At 39.0% G+C, this 20,197-nt stretch overlaps 1 protein-coding gene across 3 annotated transcripts in view; it reads left to right on the plus strand.

Moving 5' to 3' along the window:
• The window catches only part of LOC147573563 (uncharacterized), a 71,900-nt gene that overhangs the window by 35,281 nt on the left and 16,422 nt on the right, over positions 1-20,197 (plus strand). For 2 of the 3 annotated variants that reach the window (XM_086691027.1, XM_086691026.1), the window contains exon 1: positions 13,718-13,855. The exons of the other annotated variant lie outside the window; for it this stretch is intronic. The gene's annotated coding sequence lies outside the window, so the exon portion shown is untranslated. Of the gene's footprint in view, positions 1-13,717; positions 13,856-20,197 lie in introns of those variants that run through there. 3 annotated transcript variants of the gene reach the window in all.

A 20,197-nucleotide genomic window follows, 5' to 3' on the forward strand; every position in this document is an offset into this window, starting at 1 on the left:
TAGAAACTTTCAGAGGGACGAGGATAAAGGGACAGAGTGTACAGTTTTTCACATACGTGGGTGTGTATACACACACAGACTCTACCATTTTAATCCATCTGGGATTCATTATTGTATATGGTGTAATACAGGATGTTGGTTTTGTTTCCATTCAGAAATAAGACCAATTATGCCAGAACCAATAATTGAAATATTCATTTTTCTCCTACTGTATTAAAATACTCATATATTAAATGCTCATATTCTCAAATCTATTTCTGTGCTCTATTCTCCAGCAATCTTTGACTTATACTTTTTAGTAACTTATTACTTGGAAATAGAGATATGTATATTGTTAATATATAATTTTTACTTAGAAATAAAGACAGGGTGCCTGAGTGGCTCAGTCGGTTAAACGTCCAACTTCAGCTCAGGTCATGATCTCGCGGTTGGTGAGTTCAAGCCCTGCATCAGGCTCTGTGCTGACAACTCAGAGCCTGGAGCCTGCTTTGGATTCTGTGTCTCCCTGTCTCTCTGTCCCTTCCCCCGCTCACCCTCTGTCTCTCTCTCTCTCAAAATTAAATAAACGTTAAACATTTAAGAAAAAAAGGGGGCACCTGGGTGGCTCAGTCGGTTGAGTGTCCGACTTCAAATCAGGTCATGACCTCGCAGTTTGTGTTGGAGTCCCGCATTGGGCTCTGCGCTGACAGTGCAGAGCCTGCTTGGGATTCTCTCTGTCTCTGCCCCTACCATGCTTGCTTCTCTCTCTCTCTCAAAATAAGTAAACTTAAAAAAAAATTTTTTTAATGAAAAAAAACAAAAACAAATGCTTATTAGATTTTAAATTATTTTATCCGGTTCCAATAAAAAAACTAATAAGGGTTATATTTTAAATTTTATTCAATTTAAATAGAGTATTTCAAAATGAATTCACATTGAATTGACTTTGAATGGATATTCATTAATACAGGTATGTCTCAAAATGTCTTTGACAACTTTTTATCTCTTTACACTCTAATATCTTCATGATGTAATGTTTCACAATACTTAAAATATGCTAGTAATAATCTGAAATTTAGTATCTTTTATTAGGTATTGATTATAAAATGATAGATTCTTTTGATCTTTGATAATCTGCATATAAAGGGATATCTCAGTATACCTATTTCACCTTTTTTCATGTTGTAGACATGAGGACAGTGGCTGTTGGGCAAGAATTTTTTTTTTCACTGTATTTTCCCCATTTTAACAGACTGAAGGGTTGGTTTTTTCAGATTAATTTCTGTTTGTTGTTTTCATCTCCACTCTTATTTGTGTGTCATAAGAGAAATGATTTATTGCTTTGGTGAAATGTGTTAAAACACATGAATATCCCCCCCCCCCCCCCATTTGACCCTGAATTTCTCATGTTCCCTGGTCAGACTATGATTCTCTGTAACTACTCTACAGGCCCAGTCCTCTGCTTGTTATGTCTCCCAATACCTAAGTTTAAATGAAGTATTAGGATGTGCAGTTTCAAGCTGCCTCTTTCAGTAAAGCATCCCTAACAAAAAGTCTGTTTCTCAGTTAGTCCAGAAATCAAGTGTAGAAAATTAATTATCACCCACAGAAGTTTCTACTGTAGCCATCTTTGTTTTATTTCTAATTTTAATGGAAACACAATGGTTACAGTCCATATGTTCTACCTTTTTAAAATTGGAGTAGATAAGAAATTCATTCAAAGAATATTGAGTGGCTCATAGAAAATCTTAGAGTGCTAAGGAACAAAGATACAGAACCAAGAACATTGCTGCACATGATGACACAGAACTCGTGAGGTCATTCCTGCTGCTGCTGCTGCTGCTGCTGCTGCTGCTGCTGCTGCTGCTGCTGCTGCTGCTGCTGCTGCTGGACAGAATTGCCAGCTTACACTACTGACAACATGGACTCTGGATGTTCCTGCTAGTGCCACCTGTGTACATGGGGTTACCCATCACCCAGATGGAATCTCCCATCCTTGTTCCTTTATATCATCACCTTGCTGTTCTGAGATAGGTGTTTTTTGTTTTTCGTTTATTTTCGAGAGAGCAACAGAGCACAAGTGGGGGGCGGGGGGGGGGGGGTAGTGAGAGGGAGACACAGAATCTGAAGCAGGCTCCAGGCTCTGAGCTGTCAGCACAGAGCCCGTCACAGGGCTCAAACTCACGAACCATGAGATCATGTCCCTAGCTGAAGTTGGTTGCTTAACTGATGAAGCCACCCAGGCACCCCTGAGATGGGTGTGTTGGAGTGCTGAAGCCTATGTTCCATCCTTGTACATTAGCTGCTGGAGAGACTAAGATGCATTTTCAGTTTAGTGAGAATCAGCCTCGGCTTCTTAAAGATGGGTGTTAACCATCATAGCAAGGGTGCACAAATACTGTACAGCCAAATGAATGACCAGTGTTCACAAGATGGCATCCCATCAATATACCTCATTCTTCCTGTAACTGAACATTAAAACCTCATCTAAAATAACATTACTCATTCCTCATTTATTCATGAGCCATTCCTCATTCAACCAAAATTGTGTTGGGTAATGTTTATACCTTCTATCTGTCAGGATCCTGTGTAGACATTCTGTAACCTTTTTTCTAAGTTGTAACAACCTACATAAAAGGGCTCTGTGCTGACTGCTGGGAGCCTAGAGCCTGCTTCAGATTCTGTGTCTACCTTTCTCTCTGCCCTTCCCCCACTCACACTTTGCCTCTCTCTGTCTCTGAAAAATGAATAAACCTTAAAAAAAAATTTTTAAGAGGAAAGAAGGAATGTAATAATAATATCTAACTATATATAAATTAGGTAGATGTTCCAGCCTTCCTTTCTGTAAATAATAGTTGTGACACATTCCCTTTTAATTAGCAAACTGGGAAGCTTTTATGGTTAAAGTTATCCAAACCTTTCATTAAAGATCAGAATCTTTGTTGGTTATAGTTTTCTTTATAGGTTTTCTGGTTTGGGGGGGGGGGGTGTTTATTTGCTTGTTTTTACAACTGGAAATGATAGGGATAAGAGTTGACCCTAGGAAATCTTTGAGTATTATTCATGTTTCATTTGGAAATTTCACATCCCTTGATAGCCAGGATCAATCAGCCCAGCAGACATTAACCCTTCCTCTCACCCCAGCCTTTGGTCTGCTGCCCATGGTCATGAGGAACTCCAAATAGCCAAGTTATAGTCTCACTTTACATTTTATTAGAATCACTGTTATGTCCACTGGTGAAAACATCCCTTCATTTATTCTCTACATTATTCTTCATCAAAGTGTCAAAATTTGGTGATGTTCTTGATATTTAGGCTTGACTTTATAATTGTTCTTTTCAGAGTATGCTGAAACTTGCTTATAGTTTATGGTATGAATATAAGGGGAGAGGAGCATGAAAAAGTAACACTTGCAAGATAACTACCTCAGACAAGGTAATTATAAGAGCTTCAAGAAAGGCATGTCTAATAATGCATCCTGTCTTAAAATTTCTATTGTGTGCTAATAGTACAGTTACATGAACTTTCTTGTTTATTGTCTACATGATGTAATTTTCCCATGTTTAATTTTAATCTCTTTGTGTCCTTAAACTATAGATGTGCTTTGTAAACACAATATAAAATATTTTAATCTAACCTGACAATCTATTTGTGTTTCAAATAGAGTACTAGGTCCATTTTTATTCGGTGTAATTACTAATCTCTTTGGCTATAAATCTGCCATCCTCATTTGTGCTTTTCAGTTGATCTTGCCAGTTCTATGTTCCTTTCTAACTGGTTTTCTTCAGGATTTAAAAAAATTACCATTTTGTTTCTTACCTCTACTAGTTTGGAAATTCTATATACTATTTCTAAGCCTTTCTAAGTATTACCTCAGAAAATACCATACATACTAAAACCTATTAAGGTCCAAAACAGTTCACATCTTTACTCATTCCTGTACCAATAGAAATTACTTTGGGTTCTTTAGCTACATTTATCCACCCACCTCCCAGTGTAAATTATTGTTCTTTATATTTTTATTATCTTTTTTTTAACCTGATGGACATTACTATTTTAAATAGTCAATGTTTGGGGCACCTGCGTGGCTCAGTCAGTTAAGTATCCAACTTCGTCTCAGGTCATGATCTCATGGTCCTTGAATTCAAACCCCACATCTGGCTCTGTGCTGATAGCTCAGAGCCTAGAGCCTGCTTTGGATTGTGTCTCCCTCTTTCTCTGCCCCTCCCCAACTCTCACTCTTTCTGTCTCTCAAAAATAAATAAACATTAAAAATTTTTTTTCTATAGTCAATGTTTGGTTTTTTTTTTTTTTTTTTTTTTTGCATTTCTCCCCATAATTCCTATATTGTTTTTTATTCCTTTGCCTCTCTGTGATAAGATTCTAGTAATTTATTTTGACCTCTCCTTTAGTCACAGATTCACCATACAGGGTAATGTGTTGTTTTTTATTTTTCCCCCATTTGCTTATGTTTGGGGGTTTATCTGTATGGGTTTGTTAGAATGTCATAACAGACTGGATGGCTTAAGTAATAGAAATTTATTTTCTCCTGGTTCTGGAGGCTGTTAGTCCAACATCAAGATGTCAACCAGTCTTTTCCGGAGGCATCTCTCCTTGGATTATGTGCCACCCAAATCCCATCATTCTAATTTTATTACCTCTTTAAAGGCCCCACCTCCAAATATAGTCACATTCTGGGGTACTGGGGTTCTGCTTAAATGTTGTCAACAGGTTTTTGGTTTTGCTATCTGATTGCTCCATCTTATGATTCAAAACTTGTGTTGCTGCAGTCATTATTTTTCTGGAATCTTTGTTACTCCTTTTGTTTTTTGTTTACCCAGCTTTATTGAGGTAAAATTTACACCCAATAAAATTCACCAATATTTAAGTGTACAATTTTATGAGTTTTGACAAGTGTATACAATCATGTAATTGTTACCACAATCATGATATAAAACATTTCCATCACTTCAAATACAGTAAAACCTTGGTTTGCAAGCATAATTCGTTCTGGAAACATGCTTGTAATCCAAAGTACATATATATACATATACATGGAATCTACTCCTGAAATCGCTGTTGCACTAAAGGCTAACTAATTTGGATGTAAATTTTAAAAAATAATAATAAAATTAAAAATTAGGGGCGCCTGGGTGGCGCAGTCGGTTAAGCATCCGACTTCAGCCAGGTCACGATCTCGCGGTCCGTGAGTTCGAGCCCCGCGTCAGGCTCTGGGCTGATGGCTCAGAGCCTGGAGCCTGTTTCCCATTCTGTGTCTCCCTCTCTCGCTGCCCCTCCCCCGTTCATGCTCTGTCTCTCTCTATCCCAAAAATAAATAAACGTTGAAAAAAAAAATTAAAAAAAAAATTAGAAAAAGAATTATTTGTTTATTCAACATATAACTCCTTTATTAGGTATATGTGTTGCAAATATTTTCTGCCAATCTATGCTTTGCCTTTTCATTTTCTTAACAGTGGTTTTTGAAAAGCAAAAGGTTTTAGTTTTTTTTTTTTTTAAGTTTATTTATTTATTTTGAGAGAAAGAGAGTGCAAGCTTGAGTAGGGGAGGGGCAGAGAGGGGTAGAGAAAGAATCCCAAGCAGGCTCCGCACTCTCAGCACAGAACCCACTGCGGGGCTTGAACCCACCAACTGAGAGATCATGACCTGAGCTGAAATCAAGAGTCGGATGCTTAACTGACTGAGCCACCCAGGTGCTCCAAAATGTTTTAGTTTTGTTTTTTGTGTTTTTTTAAAATTTACATCCAAATTAGTTAGCATATAGTACAACAATGATTTCAGAAGTAGATTCCTTAATGTCCCTTACCCATTTAGCCCATCCCCCCTCCCACACCCCCTCCAGTAACCCTCAGTTTGTTCTCCATATTTATGAGTCTCTTATGTTTTGTCCCCCTCCCTGTTTTTATATTATTTTTGTTTCCCTTCCCTTGTGTTCATCTGTTTTGTCTCTTAAAGTCGTCATAGGAGTGAATTCATATGATTTTTGTCTTTCTCTGACTAATTTCACTTAGCATAATACCCTCCAGTTCCATCCATGTAGTTGCAAATGACAAGATTTCATTCTTTTTGATTGCCGAGTGATACTCCATTGTATATATATACCTCATCTTCTTTATCCGTTCATCCATCGATGGACATTTGGGTTCTTTCCACGCTTTGGCTATTGTTGATAGTGCTGCTATAAACATTGGGGTGCATGTGCCCCTTCGAAACAGCATACCTGTATCCCTTGGATAAATGCCTAGTAGTGCAATTGCTGGGTCGTAGGGTAGTTCTATTTTTAGTTTTTTGAGGAGCCTCCATACTGTTTTCCAGAGTGGCTGCACCAGCTTGCATTCCCACCAACAATGCAAAGGAGATCCTCTTTGTCCACATCCTCGCCAACATCTGTTTTTGCCTGAGTTGTTAATGTTAGCCATTCTGACAGGTGTAAGGTGGTATCTCATTGTGGTTTTGATTTGTTTTTGTTTTTGTTTTTGTTTTTTAGTTTTTTTTTTTTAATGTTTATTTGTTTTTTGAGAGAGAGAGACAGACAGAGTGTGAGCAGGGGAGGGGCAGAGAGAGAGGGAGACACAGAATCCGAAGCAGGCTCCAGGCTCCGAGCTGTCAGCACAGAACCCGATGCGGGGCTTGAACTCACAAGCTGTGAGATCATGACCTGAGCTGAAGTCAGATGCTTAACTGACTGAGCCATCCAGGCACTCCTCATTGTGGTTTTGATTTGTATTTCCCTGATGATGAGTGAAGTTGAACATTTTTTCATGTGTCGGTTGGCCATCTGGATCAAAATGTTTTAGTTTTGATAAAATCCAAATTATTTTCCTTCTTTCACAGTTCATGCTTTTTGCATCCTGCCTGAAAAATATTTCCTAAATCAGGGTCAGAAAATTTTATCTCTTTGGTTTTTAAATGAATGGAAAGAGGGGCACCTGGGTGGCTCAGTAGGCTGAGCATCCAACTTTGGCTCAGGTCATGATCTCGTGGTTTGTGAGTTCGAGCCCCACATCAGGCTCTGGGCTGACAGCTCAGAGCCTGGAGCCTGCTTTGGATTCTGTGTCTCGCTCTCTCTCTGTCCTGCCCCTGTCTCTCTCTGTCTCAAAAATGAATAAAAGATTTTTAAAAAATGAATGGAAAGAATTCAGGGTTGAGCTGTGAATAAAAAAGATGCTCGGGTGCCTGGGTGGCTCAGTCAGTTGAGCATCCAACTCTTGATTTTGGTTCAGGTCATAACCTAACACTTGTGAGATCAAACCCTGCATCAATCTCTGCGCTGACAGTACGAAACTTGCTTGGGATTCTCTCTCTCCCTCTCTCTCTGCTCTTCCCTCATTGGTGTTCTTTCTGTCTCTCTCAAAATAGATAAATAAACTTTAAAAAAAGTGGGGGGCTTCTGAGGGGCCCAGTAGGTTAAGCATCTGACTCTTGATTTCAGCTCAGGTAGTGATCTCAGGGGTTCATGAGTTTGAGCCCTGCATGAGGCCCCTCACACTAACAGTGCAAAGCCTGCTTGGGATTCTCTGTTTCCCTCTCTGCCCTTCCCCCACTTGGATTATCTCTGTCTCTAAAAAATAAATAAATAAGTAGGGGTGCCTGGGTGGCCCAGTTGGTTAAGTGTCCAACTCTTGGTTTTGGCCTCAGGTCACGATCTCAGTTTGTGAGTTTGAGCCTCACATTGGGCTCTGTGCTGACAGCGTGGAGCCTGCTTGGGATTCTCTCTCCCTCTCTCTCTCTCTCTCTCTGCCCTTCCCCTGCTCACTCTCTCTGTCTCTCTCTCAAAAATAAATAAATAAACTTAAAAAATTTTAAATAAACATTTTTTGAAAAGTAGTTTATATATATATAAAACCATCTCAGAGGTAAGAGTAAATTAAATTTTATTTGCTTCTCCCATAGATTGTGATATTTGAGATACACATACTATTTTAATGAATATTCCTTTTGGTCATGGTCAAAATTTATAATCTCATTAAGCATCACTATTCCAGGTTGGCTTCAAACTACCTCACGTCAAAATTTAGGGAGAAAAATTAACATTAAAAGTGAAATAGACTAGGGGCGCCTGGGTGGCGCAGTCGGTTAAGCGTCCGACTTCAGCCAGGTCACGATCTCGCGGTCCGTGAGTTCGAGCCCCACGTCAGGCTCTGGTCTGGGCTGATGGCTCAGAGCCTGGAGCCTGTTTCCGATTCTGTGTCTCCCTCTCTCTCTGCCCCTCCCCCGTTCATGCTCTGTCTCTCTCTGTCCCAAAAATAAATAAACGTTTGGAAAAAAAAATTAAAAAAAAAAAAAAAAAAAGTGAAATAGACTATTTTCATAAACTTCCTAACTTTTAACATGGTCACATAAGTAGAAATTGTAAAGAATCCATAATAAGGAATACAAGGAACTTAATTCTGTTGTTGCATACTATCATGCAGTTTAAATTTCCTTTGGAAAAAGATATCCATTTAGCTCAGGTTCTTCTAGTATAATCAGTTGTATATGGAATCTACAGTGATAAATCATATTCCCTTATAATCCATAAAGTTTAAATTATTAAAATTCCTTATTTTAGAAGAATTTATGATTTGGGAACTTAAGAACTCTAGGATAAGATTACTTTGATCTATTTTTATTTTCTTGTTAAATTTCACTTTATGAAATGGCTTTCATGTCCCATAGAACCTTAAGGAATATAAATTTTTTTCTTTTAACATTAGATTGCCAGGGTTCATCCATATTATTGTTCAATACAGTCCATTCATTTTGACTATTCTGTGATAAAGTAGTCCCCCCCCCCCCCCCCCCACCTTATCCACAGTTTTGCTTTCCATGGTTTCAGTCATCTGTGGTCAACTGTGGTCCGGAAGTAGATGATCCTCCTCCTGATGTATGGTCAGAAGGTCAGTGTTAGCCAGACACTGCATCATAATGCCTATGTCAGTCACCTTACTGCATCTCCTCATGTAGAGATTTTATCATTTCACATCATCACAAGAAGGGTGAGTACAGTATAATAGATATTTTGAGAGAGACCACATTCATATAACTTTTATTAGAGTATATTGTTCTAATTGTTCTATTTTATTATTAGTTGTTATTGTTAATCTCTTACTGAGTCTAATGTATAAATTACATTTTATCATAACTATGTCTGTATAGAAAAAAACATAGTCTACATAGGATTTGGTACTATCTGTAGGTTTAGGTATCCACTGGGAAGGGTCTTGGAAGTATACCCCCCCCCCCAGATAAGGAAGTACTATTATATCCTATGTTTATACCATATTTACTACTGTATTCGGTGTTTACACCTACCTTTTTTTTGAGACTTCAAAGACAGTTCTTTAACTACTTGGGATTGTTTTCCACATACCTTCCAACACTAGGCAACCATTTACCTATTTTCTGTCTTTATGAATTCGCCTGTTCTATACATTTAATATAAATGTAATTATATAATATGTTGTCTTTTGTGTCTGGTTTCTTTCACATAGCATGTTTTCAAGGCTCATCCCTTGCATGTGTCCGTACTTCATCCTTTTTATGGCTGAATAATAAATACCCTGTTGTATGGATATACCATGCTTAATTTATCCACACATTTGTTGCTGGACGTCTAGGTCATTTCCACTTTTTGGCTATGGTTATTAATGTTGCTCTGAACATTCATGAAATGTTTCTGTGGACATATATTTCTCTTTCTCTTGGGCATATATAGCTAAGAGTGAAATTGCTGGGTTATACGTTTTATACCTTTAACAGTGTGGGGGACTTCCAGACTGTTTTTTAAATTGGCTGCAGGGCGCCTGGGTGGCACAGTCGGTTAAGCATCTGACTTCAGCTCAGGTCATGATTTTGTTGTTCATGAGTTCGAGTCCCACGTAGTAGGGCTCTGTGCTGACAGCTCAGAGCCTGGAGCCTGCTTTGGATCTGTGTCTCCCTCTGTCTCTGCCCTGCTCACGCCCTGTCTCTCCCTCTTTCAAAAATAAACAAACATTAAAAATATTTTTTTAATAAAAAAATGAATAAACACAAGCTCAGTGTTTCCAAACTAACAAAAACCACCTTTGCACGTAGGGATAGATCTTTCATAAACATTAAATGTTTGATAATGAATGCAAACCAACGGGAGCTAAATGACAAAGGACTGCTACCAGCCCTCTTCCCTCATGTAGATTATGACATTAAAAAAAAAAAAATCCTTTTCTGTGTTATCTTCTTTCAATGCCCAGTTCAGAATTTCTGAATTTGTATAGATTGTGACAAGGAGAACCCCAAATTATTATCACAGAAGAGTAACAGGAGGAAAGATGGAATTTAGCAATACCACATTTCTGAAATCTGTCTATGTGACATTCCTATAAAGTTTGTTTTGAGTGGCTTTAAGTGTTTTCTATTCCACCAAGTTACAATGCATAAGTACCTCTTCAAAGCTATCATTTTAACAAAGGAGGCACTCCACAAAGAACTAAATACAGAGGATAGAAAGAAAATGTGCAGAAGTGTTCTAAGAGAATAAAAACAAAAAACAATGAATTTGAAGGCTTGCTTTAGGGTTTCCTAAGCCAAGTTGTGTTTTTTTAAATATATGTTTCAACCAAAATCTATTGATAATTTAGTTATAAAGAAGACAGAGATTGTACCCATCACACACACCTCATTATGTTCCTGAATGTGGCTCTTTCAGTCTTGATTGGGTACCTGCACCTCTTGGAGGCACACAGGAATTTTGATCACAAACTTCATCTATAAGATAAGAAATGTGGTTTCTCTTAGTATTAAAATATATGGGAAGCAGAGTGGTAACAATATTTATGATTGAACACAAAGTATGGCCAGTTGTCAGCCCTCTCCAGTGAATCTCCAAAGAAGGATGATTTTTTTTTTTAATTTTTTTTTCAACATTTATTTATTTTTTGGGACAGAGAGAGACAGAGCATGAACGGGGGAGGGGCAGAGAGAGAGGGAGACACAGAATTGGAAACAGGCTCCAGGCTCTGAGCCATCAGCCCAGAGCCTGACGCGGGGCTCGAACTCACGGACCGCGAGATCGTGACCTGGCTGAAGTCGGACGCTTAACCGACTGCGCCACCCAGGCGCCCCCAAAGAAGGATGATTTAAATAGCTCTAAATGGACAGTATGCTATGTTAGCTCAGAAATCAATTGCTGAAATCCACCACCATCAACCTAAAATCCCCAGTCCCAAGCTAAAGAATTTTCTATCTTCCTCAGTGACATCATACCACCCATGCCTGATTACATATATACAGAACTTTACTCTGCACTCATATTCCTGAGTAGATTGAGATTACGTGTTTGTTTATGAATCACTTGGCCAGGAATGGTACTTAGGCTGAGAAATCAGTTTTATCAGAGGAAAAATAGCTGGTCCTTATAAGAGCAGAGGTATCAAATTATTTTTTATTCATATTGGTATACCTCCATCAGAGGAGAAACACAGGTAAGAAAGCAGCTGGTTTCCTAGGGGCACCTGGGTGGCTCAGTCAGTTAAGCATCTTATTTCGGCTCAGGTCATGATCTCACAGTTCGTGGGTTTGAGGCCCTGCGTTGGGCTCTGTGCTGACAGCTCAGAACCTGGAGTCTGCTTTGGATTCTGTGTCTCCCTCTCTCTCTGCCTGTACCTCACTTGTGCTCTCTCTCTCTCTGTGTCTCAAAAAATAAATAAATAAATGTTAAAGAAAAAAAAAGCAGCTGGTTTCCTGAACAGAAAAATAGGAAAATTCTTTCATAAGGTAAGTTGGATTTATCTTCTAGGCTCACAAGAAAACACAAATTTTCTACTTATGTGTTGAAGCACATAAAACAAGGTATGTATTGGTTGGTTGAAGAAAATGTCATCTGATACTTGCAGGAAACCCCGTATTTCCTTTAGGAGAAATGGTTTGCTAATTCAGTGTTTGCAATAACTTTATAGAACTACTGTGAATAATGGGAATTGACTGTATTTTAAGCTCTGCAAGCCATTCAGTCTGCATAACTAGTGAATCCTGCCCTTGTAGCTTAAATGCAGCCATAGACAATGAATAAATGAACATGGCTATGTTCCAGTAAAACTATTTATAGACACTGAAGTTTGAAATGCATGATTTTTTACACGTCACAAAATATTCTTCTTTTTCTGATTTTTTAAAACCATTTTAAAGATAGATATTATTCTTTACTCACTAGCCATATACGTGGCAGGCCAGATTTGTAATTTGTCAACCCCTGCTTTAGAATAACTACAATCTAAAATTTTATTTACTAGTTTTATTTTTAGTAATAATATTGGCATCACAATTTTAAACTATTTTATGGCCATTTTAGACTACTGCAACTATATAAATATGTTAATATTACTAGGAACCAGGATTTCTAGAGAGAGATTATTAGAGGAAAAAAACAAATATAAAAGGTAAGAATAAAACCTTGTAACATTACATTTGAATTAGTAATGTCAGCATGAATGAATGCTTTGAGTCTTAAGTTTCTTGCCTTCCTTTAACAAAGAGAAGAGTGTCTGATCTAGAACCCAAGATATTTGACTCCCTAATCCTGGGTTGTCTGCTCTAGCCATAGTGCTTCTCTTTTAGGTAAAGATGTTTTTTTCTTTTAACATTTATTTTTGAGAGAGATCAAGCATGAGCAGGGGAGGGGCAGAGAGAGAGAGAGGAAGAGACAGAGAATCCCAAGCAGGCTCAGCACTGTCAGCACAGAGCCCAATGTGGGGCTCCATCTCACAAACCGAGAGATCATGACCTGCGTCAAGAGTCAGATGCTTAACTGAGCCACTCAGGGGCCCCAAGATGTTTTTTCTTAGTCTGGGCCTTCTTAAATCCTCCCAACAAAGTCCCCTTAACATTAAGAGGAACAGCCTATTCTGGAAATCTGGGGAAGGAGCAAATAAACTATTCCAGGACAGGATTTTCCTTTGAAATCTTATGTTTAAATCTATGTTTATTTACATTCTCCATAATAAACCTGTGATTAAATGTAAATACACAATTTTCCAGAAAAATCAGGTTTTTTTCCACCAAATGCTTCAGTAAAGATGATGCTTCTTGAAAATGCAACATTCCTTTCTCATTTCAAAATTGAGGAGAGTGAGGCTTTTGGTCTCATCCAATCATTCCACATCGTCACAGTCCCGCAGGAACACACCAGAAGCGCGCGCGCGCGCGCACGCACACACACACACACACACACACACACACACACACACACACACGCCACAATCAGGCACACACTGAGGGACTCCCATCCAAGGTCTGCAGGGAAGGCCTGGGGAAAACGTATCTATCAGAACCGTGCCACCTAAATGTTCAGAGTCAATTACAGACACGTTCACAGACCCATTACCTCGCAGGCCAACACAACATTCTTAGTCCTGTACAGTCTGACACACAATCCAGTCAAAATCTCCCTCACAAACCACATTCCGGTCCTCGCAGTAGCACTTCACAAACACAAACCAGCCACACCCAATGAGAAAGTCGTACCCAGAACCACTCCAAAGATAGACACACGGTGCCATCGAGTAGGCGGTAGGGAGAGTCACATTTATGCATATCCCCCCCTTCAATACGCCGGTTGTTGGTGCCCGCCGCGCTCCAAGACCTGCCGGGACTTTCTTGGGACAAAGAGCCGGGAACGCCGCCCGCTCAGGAGCCCGCCTAGATCTCCGCCTCACGCGGCGAGCGGGCGGGGTGGAAGCTCCGCTCCCCTAGGCTGGCGGCGCCGGCGCACTCAGTGCCTACAGAGCGAGCTCCCAGCAGCCTCCGCGCGCGGCCCGTTAAGCCCCGGGGGCTGTGTACTTGCAGGTTCCGTCCCATCCTCGCTTACACTGAGCATCACCGTGAGGCAGGTGCGACACCCAAGGTGAGCAGTCCCGGTTCAGAGGGTCGGAAAGACGTTGCCTCCTGGCCTGGAGATTAGGAGACAGAAGGGAGGCGCTGCAGTACCGCAGAGTGTGGCGAGCCTCTCACCTCAGGCCCGAGTGTGCGTGAGAACGGCAGTGGTGTGTGTGGTTGTGTATCTGGGTGACCGTGGGCGTGACGGGGCCCGAGTGTGGCATCAGGACTGTGTGTGGCTGTGAGGTCGGAACTAGTGGGTGATGGCATTTGTGTGGCTGAATTGGATGCAGATCCTCTTGTGTGACGGAAGGTTGCGTGACCGTGGACTATGTGACTCCGACCCTGGTGTCGCAGCTGATCTTCTGCCCTCTAGCCGCACGCGCCCAGCGGCAGAGAAAAAGCTCCCAGACAGATAGCTGAGCGCCAGCGAAAAGGCTCATACCCGATCTTGGGATAAGAATGTTAGAAAAGAACGTGCTTCGCAGGCAGGTTCCTGGGGGTACCCCCACCCACTACATCTTCGGATGCGCGCGCGGACACACACACACACACACACACACACACACACACACACACAGCTCTGAGGGGTCCAGCTGCAGGTTTCAGAACCACCGAGTTTCTTCCGGGAAACTGCCCAGAAGTCCGATTCCCGCCGCCCGCCTCCCACAACCGTGACCCTGGCCTTTTTCTAATACTAGGAAGGGTCAACAATATTCTCCCTCTTTACTCGGTTTATGTGTGGGTGGTTGGTGGGGACAGATGGGGTTGTGGTGTGCCCTAATTTAGCTGGGCTGGGCTCCAAGAAAGGCCTGTTGTCCTAAGATTCCCTTCTTCCTCAATCTTGTCAAACCCTAAGGAAAGGGCTCTGAGGAGGAGGAGGAGAAGGAATGCTCTTGTCCATTTTAAAAAGTTAAGGTCAAGGTGAGTGAGTATTTCCTCATATAATATGAAATGCATTTTTATTTTTTAGGGCATGGGAACATTTGCTTCCTTTTTAAATTTCCTGTCGATTGAGTTAATACTTAGGCTACCTACCTAGTGCCTATATGCACTTGTCCATTTGACAGATACTTCCCATTACTTCTATGAGCTTTCTTTTTAAGTGTAAAGCTCTTAGAACAGCTCCTGACACTTGATAAGTATTTAATAAACATTAGATATTTGTTAATGTGATTTTGGGCAATTCCCCACCCACCTCCAATAGATCAGGAAAAATGAAAATACCAAGCTAACTGTGATGGGGATTTCCTAGTTTAAAAAAAAAAAATGAGATGCTCAAATGGTCTAGAACAGAAATTCTTTTTTTTTTTTTAACGTTTATTTATTTTTGAGATAGAGAGAGACAGAGCATGAACGGAGGAGGGGCAGAGAGAGAGGGAGACACAGAATCTGAAACAGGCTCCAGGCTCTGAGCTGTCAGCACAGAGCCCGATGCGGGGCTCGAACTCACGGACTGCGAGATCATGACCTGAGCCGAAGTCGGACGCTTAACCGACTGAGCCACCCAGGTGCCCCTAGAACAGAAATTCTTAACCAGAGGTAATTTAAATCCATTTGGAGCTTTCAGGGAACCAGAAACTCCTTGAAGTTGTATTTAAGTTGTTGTAGATATTTGTTAATATTTCATTTCTATGGGGAGGAAGTCCATAATTTAATGAGATTTTCAAACATGATCCTAAAAAGATTTAGATCTACTGGCCTAGAGTCAAAGACTAATATCTGAGAATGTACTTTGAGATAACAAATAAAATTAGTGTCTAACAATAGGAAATTCTTAAGTCACACTCCATCCCTGTGATGCAATTTTATGTCATTAAACATGTGAATCATGAGAAGGAAAAAATTGAAAAAAAATTTTAAAGTCTATTTATTTATTTTTGAAAGAGAGAGATAATGGAGAGAGAGAATCCCAAGCAGTGGAGCCTGACATGGTGCTTCCGAACCATGAGATCATGACCTGAGCTGAAGTCAAGTGTTGGATGCTCAACTTACTGAGCCACCCAGGTGCCCTGTAAATGATAAATTTTAAGCAATAGTCATAGTTTTGAACAAGATGACTCAGGAAAATTTTAATTACAGATGAATCCCTTTTAGTAAACTAGGGATTTGTAGAAATTTTGCAAGGATTATATCTAATGTGAAACTATAATTAGTTATGCAGTGGAGAAAGGCAGAGAGAAAGCCTCTATTGTGTACCAAATACTCCTGTCTGCTTTGGTGTATTTTTACTGAATTTAAGAATGCTGCTTACCGTGGGGTGCCTGGGTGGCTCAGTTGGTTAAGCTTCTGACTTCTGCTCAGGTCATGATCTTGAGGTTTGTGAGTTTGAGCCCCGTGTCCGGCTCTGTGCTGACAGCTTGGAGCCTGCAGCCTGCTTCGAATTCTGTGTCTCCCTCTCTCTCTGTCCCTCCCCTGCTCATACTCTGTCTCTCTCTGTCTCTCAAAAATAAATAAATGTTAAAAAAAATAAAAAAGAATGCTGCTTACCTTGATTGTGTTCAGTCACAGAATAAGGTGAAGGCAGCACCTTGTTTTGGTGAAGAACAGTAAAAAAACTGATGAGTGTTATTTATTTCTGCCATACTGATTTTTTTTTTTTTTTTTGAGGAACTCACTCATTTCACAGTCCTATAGACTCCTTTCTCTTAACAACTAAAAGGTAGTTCCTCTCCTCAACTCTTTTTTATTTTGTTTGAAAATAGTTTTTGTTTCTGATGATAGAATTAATGCAGGTTTATTATAAACAAGAAAAATATGCAGACCTAAGGAAATTATAAAGAAGAACATTTAATTTGTTCATAGTCCCATCATACAGAGTTAATGAATATTAGTACTTTGATGTTTGTTTTTCCAAATCTTTTTTCTGTGCGCTTGTGTACATATGTTCATTTCGTAAAATAGAATTACAAAAATTGATTATTTAAGGAGATACTCTCCAACATTTTGAAAAGAAATCCAGCGCAGTCATAAGATTTATTATATTGCTGTTTGTACAGAGTAAAGGAGAGTACAGTGGTTTCCCTCTAACCTGAAATTTTTTTCAAGACTTTATACCTTTTAGGATTATGGAAACATTTATCAGGGCAACAAATATCAAATAAGATATCTTTTCAGAATTGAGGTGGTTTTTTTTTGTTTGTTTTTTTTTTGTGGTTCAAGGTTGCTCCTAAGTAGAGATTTGTAATAACAGTGGAACGTGGTAGTAATGATAAATAATTCAGGCATGTTATACAGAAGAACTTGATCAAATGTTTTTAATGTGTTAATGTGTTCAATATGATACCTTATCAAATTTCTTGAGTTTTATGATGCCAAGTGGTGTTTCTTTGGAACTGCTAGGAATAGAGAGCAAAAGGGACTTTGTTCTACTTCTTGATTTTTATGAATCTTTTTTGCTAATATTATTTATTAAGAAGAATTACATTCTCAAACAGTTCTAAAATTTACTAATGTTGTAAGAAAGAGGAGTCCTGAAAATCTCACTATAAGAGAAAGGAGAAAGGGCATCCTAGTATTAAAATTATTAAAGGGACGCTTGGGTGGCTCAGTTGGTTAAGCATCCACCTCTCAATTTCGGCTCAGGTCATGATCTCATGGTTCATGGGTTCAAGCCGTGCATCAGGCTCTGCGCTCACAGTGTGGAGCCTGCTTGGGATTCTCTGTCTCCCTCTCTCTCTGCCCCTCCCTTGTTCATGCTCACTCTCAAAAATAAAATTAAATTAAAAGTAAAATTATTAAAGATAATTTACCAAATAATTAAAATGCTTTTACTAAAGATACTTTTTTAAACACATGGAATAACGGGCATGTAATTTTTTCATTTTATTTATTGCTTGTAATAAGGTATTTTAAGTGCTTTATATGTATTATATTATTTAACCTTCACAATAACCTTATAAGGTATATACTGTTACTATTCTCCAGTTTATCTAAGAGGAAGCAGTGGCACTGAAAACTAACATGCCTGAAGTCTCCCAGTTGATAACATCAAACCTCAGATTCATATTCTGGATCCTGACAACAAAGCCTGTGTTCTTCATATGTGAGAGTCAGTCACCTCCCACCATTGTGGATATTCTTTTTGGTCTGCCTATTGCACTTGAAAGTTTATCATGGATATCTTTCTTCATGAATTAATATGAACCAGTACCATTATTATTAATAATTACATAATATGCCATCATATTGTAGAACCTAATTTATTTAGCTGGTTGCCTTACTGTTAGGTTTTCTGACTTTTGGTTAGAAAGTATTCCTTGATGAACTTCCTTGTATATATCTCCTTGTATACTTCTATGAAAATTTTCCAGGGATAAATTCCTAGAAATGGAATTTCTAGGTTGAATTATTAGACATTTTATAAAGTACTCACAATATGCCTGATCCTATGCTAGTACTCTGAGGGTGAAAGAGTGACTAAAATGACAAGTTGATTTTTTTTTAATATGAAATTTATTGTCAAATTGGTTTCCATACAACACCCAGTGCTCATCCCAACAGGTGTCCTCCTCAGTACCCATCACCCACCCTCCTCTCCCTCCCACCCCCCATCAACCTTCAGTTTGTTCTCAGTTTTTAATTGTCTCTTATGTTTTGGCTCCCTCCCTCTCTAACCTTTTTTTTTTTTTCCCCTTCCCCTCCCTCATGGTCTTCTGTTAAGTTTCTCAGGATCCACATAACAGGGTTGATTCTTAAATTATTATCTATCAACATAGATAAAACTGTATAGGAATTAGACTAAGTGTGATAAAGGTCACTGAAGAAGTTAGCTTGGGAATTCCTGGGAAGAAGATACATTATCTGATTATAGCAAGCTTTATCAGGTTGTAACCAAAAAATGCCAAATCCAGAGGATTTCTGTATAGGTAAATGGACTGTATGTAAGAGGTGTTATGCCTTATGGTTTTTATTCTCATGATGTTGATGCAAAGTGAGACCAACAGGGCAAAAGATTCAGCACCTCTTTGGAGGGCATCATGGCTAAAATGACTGGTTCAGAAGCAAGATCAATGCATTAGTACAGAAGTTAAGAAAGGCAGCAGCAGAGAAACAAGGCATTAGATGGGGGGTGTTTAACCATTTTTTTCTAGGCAAAACTTCAACATACATGAACAAACTTATAAATCATAGAGTTGGGTCAGCTATTGGGAGCTAGAAGAAAAATATATAGTAGCTTTTTTCCTCCAAGTTCAAGAGGTGACTGCTTCAGAAGTGAGTCTTTTTCACCTATTTGAAGAAAAGCTTCCCACTTACAAAATTTCAAAAATATCTTTCCAGAGTATATATTGCCATATAAAATTATGAAGTAAATATAAGCAAAAAGAAGAAAATTAAGATCAAAATGGGGAAATTAGCAATCTTTGCAGATCTTTTTTTTTTTTTTTTTAATTTTAGAGAGAGAGTGTGTGAACACAAGCAGGGGAGAGGGAGGCAAAGGGAAAGAAAGAGAATCTTAAGCAGGCTCCATGCTCAGCACGGAGTCCAACAGGATTGATCTCACGACCCTTGGATCATGACCTGACCCGAAATCAAGAGTCAGATGCTTAATTATACTTTACTAATGTATTCATAATGTCCATTTTATTTTATTTTATTGAAGAATATTTTATCTTGAATATTTTGTATATCCTTATATATTTTTAAAAGCTTAGATTTTGTGATTATCATGCACATGCACAAATATATATATCTTTTTTGCCCTGCTATAACAGGATCACAGTACTCACAACTGTTGTCACCTGCATTCTTCACTCAGCAGCATGTAGTAAACATATTTCCATCTTTCCAATTAAAAGTCTGTATTATCATTTTTTAAGTGACAAGCTTTTTCATTCTGTGGGTGCTTTATAATTTATTTAATCTATTTTCTACTGAAGGATTTTTAGATTCTTTCCCGCTTTTTTCCATTATAAATAATGTCTGTCACTACATTCTTACATCTTGTACATATATACAATTATTTTCTTTAATCCCCAGAGTAGAATTTCTGAGTCAGAAGATTTGCATGGTTTAAATGCTGCTTGGACATAATTTTTTTTAATGAATGTTTATTTTTAAGAGAGATAGAGCATGAGTTGGGGAGGGACAGAGAGAGAGGGAGACACAGAATCTGAAGCAGGCTCCAGGCTCTGAGCTGCCAGCACAGAGCCAGACGCGGGGCTCGAACTCACAAACCACAAGATCATGACCTGAGCTGAAGTCAGATGCTTAACCTACTGAGCCACCCAGGTGCTCCCTGCTTGGACATAATTTTAAATTTACACAATCTGCAGGTTAGAGTATTCATTTCCTTACAAACTTGCTAATATGGGCATAAGTACTCCCAAAGTGAGATTTAATGTCTTTTGGTGGTTTCACATGTTATTTC

This window comes from Puma concolor, chromosome E2, assembly GCF_028749965.1.
Source record: "Puma concolor isolate L17-30 chromosome E2, mPumCon1.1.hap2, whole genome shotgun sequence".
NCBI classification, from domain to species: Eukaryota; Metazoa; Chordata; class Mammalia; order Carnivora; family Felidae; genus Puma; species Puma concolor.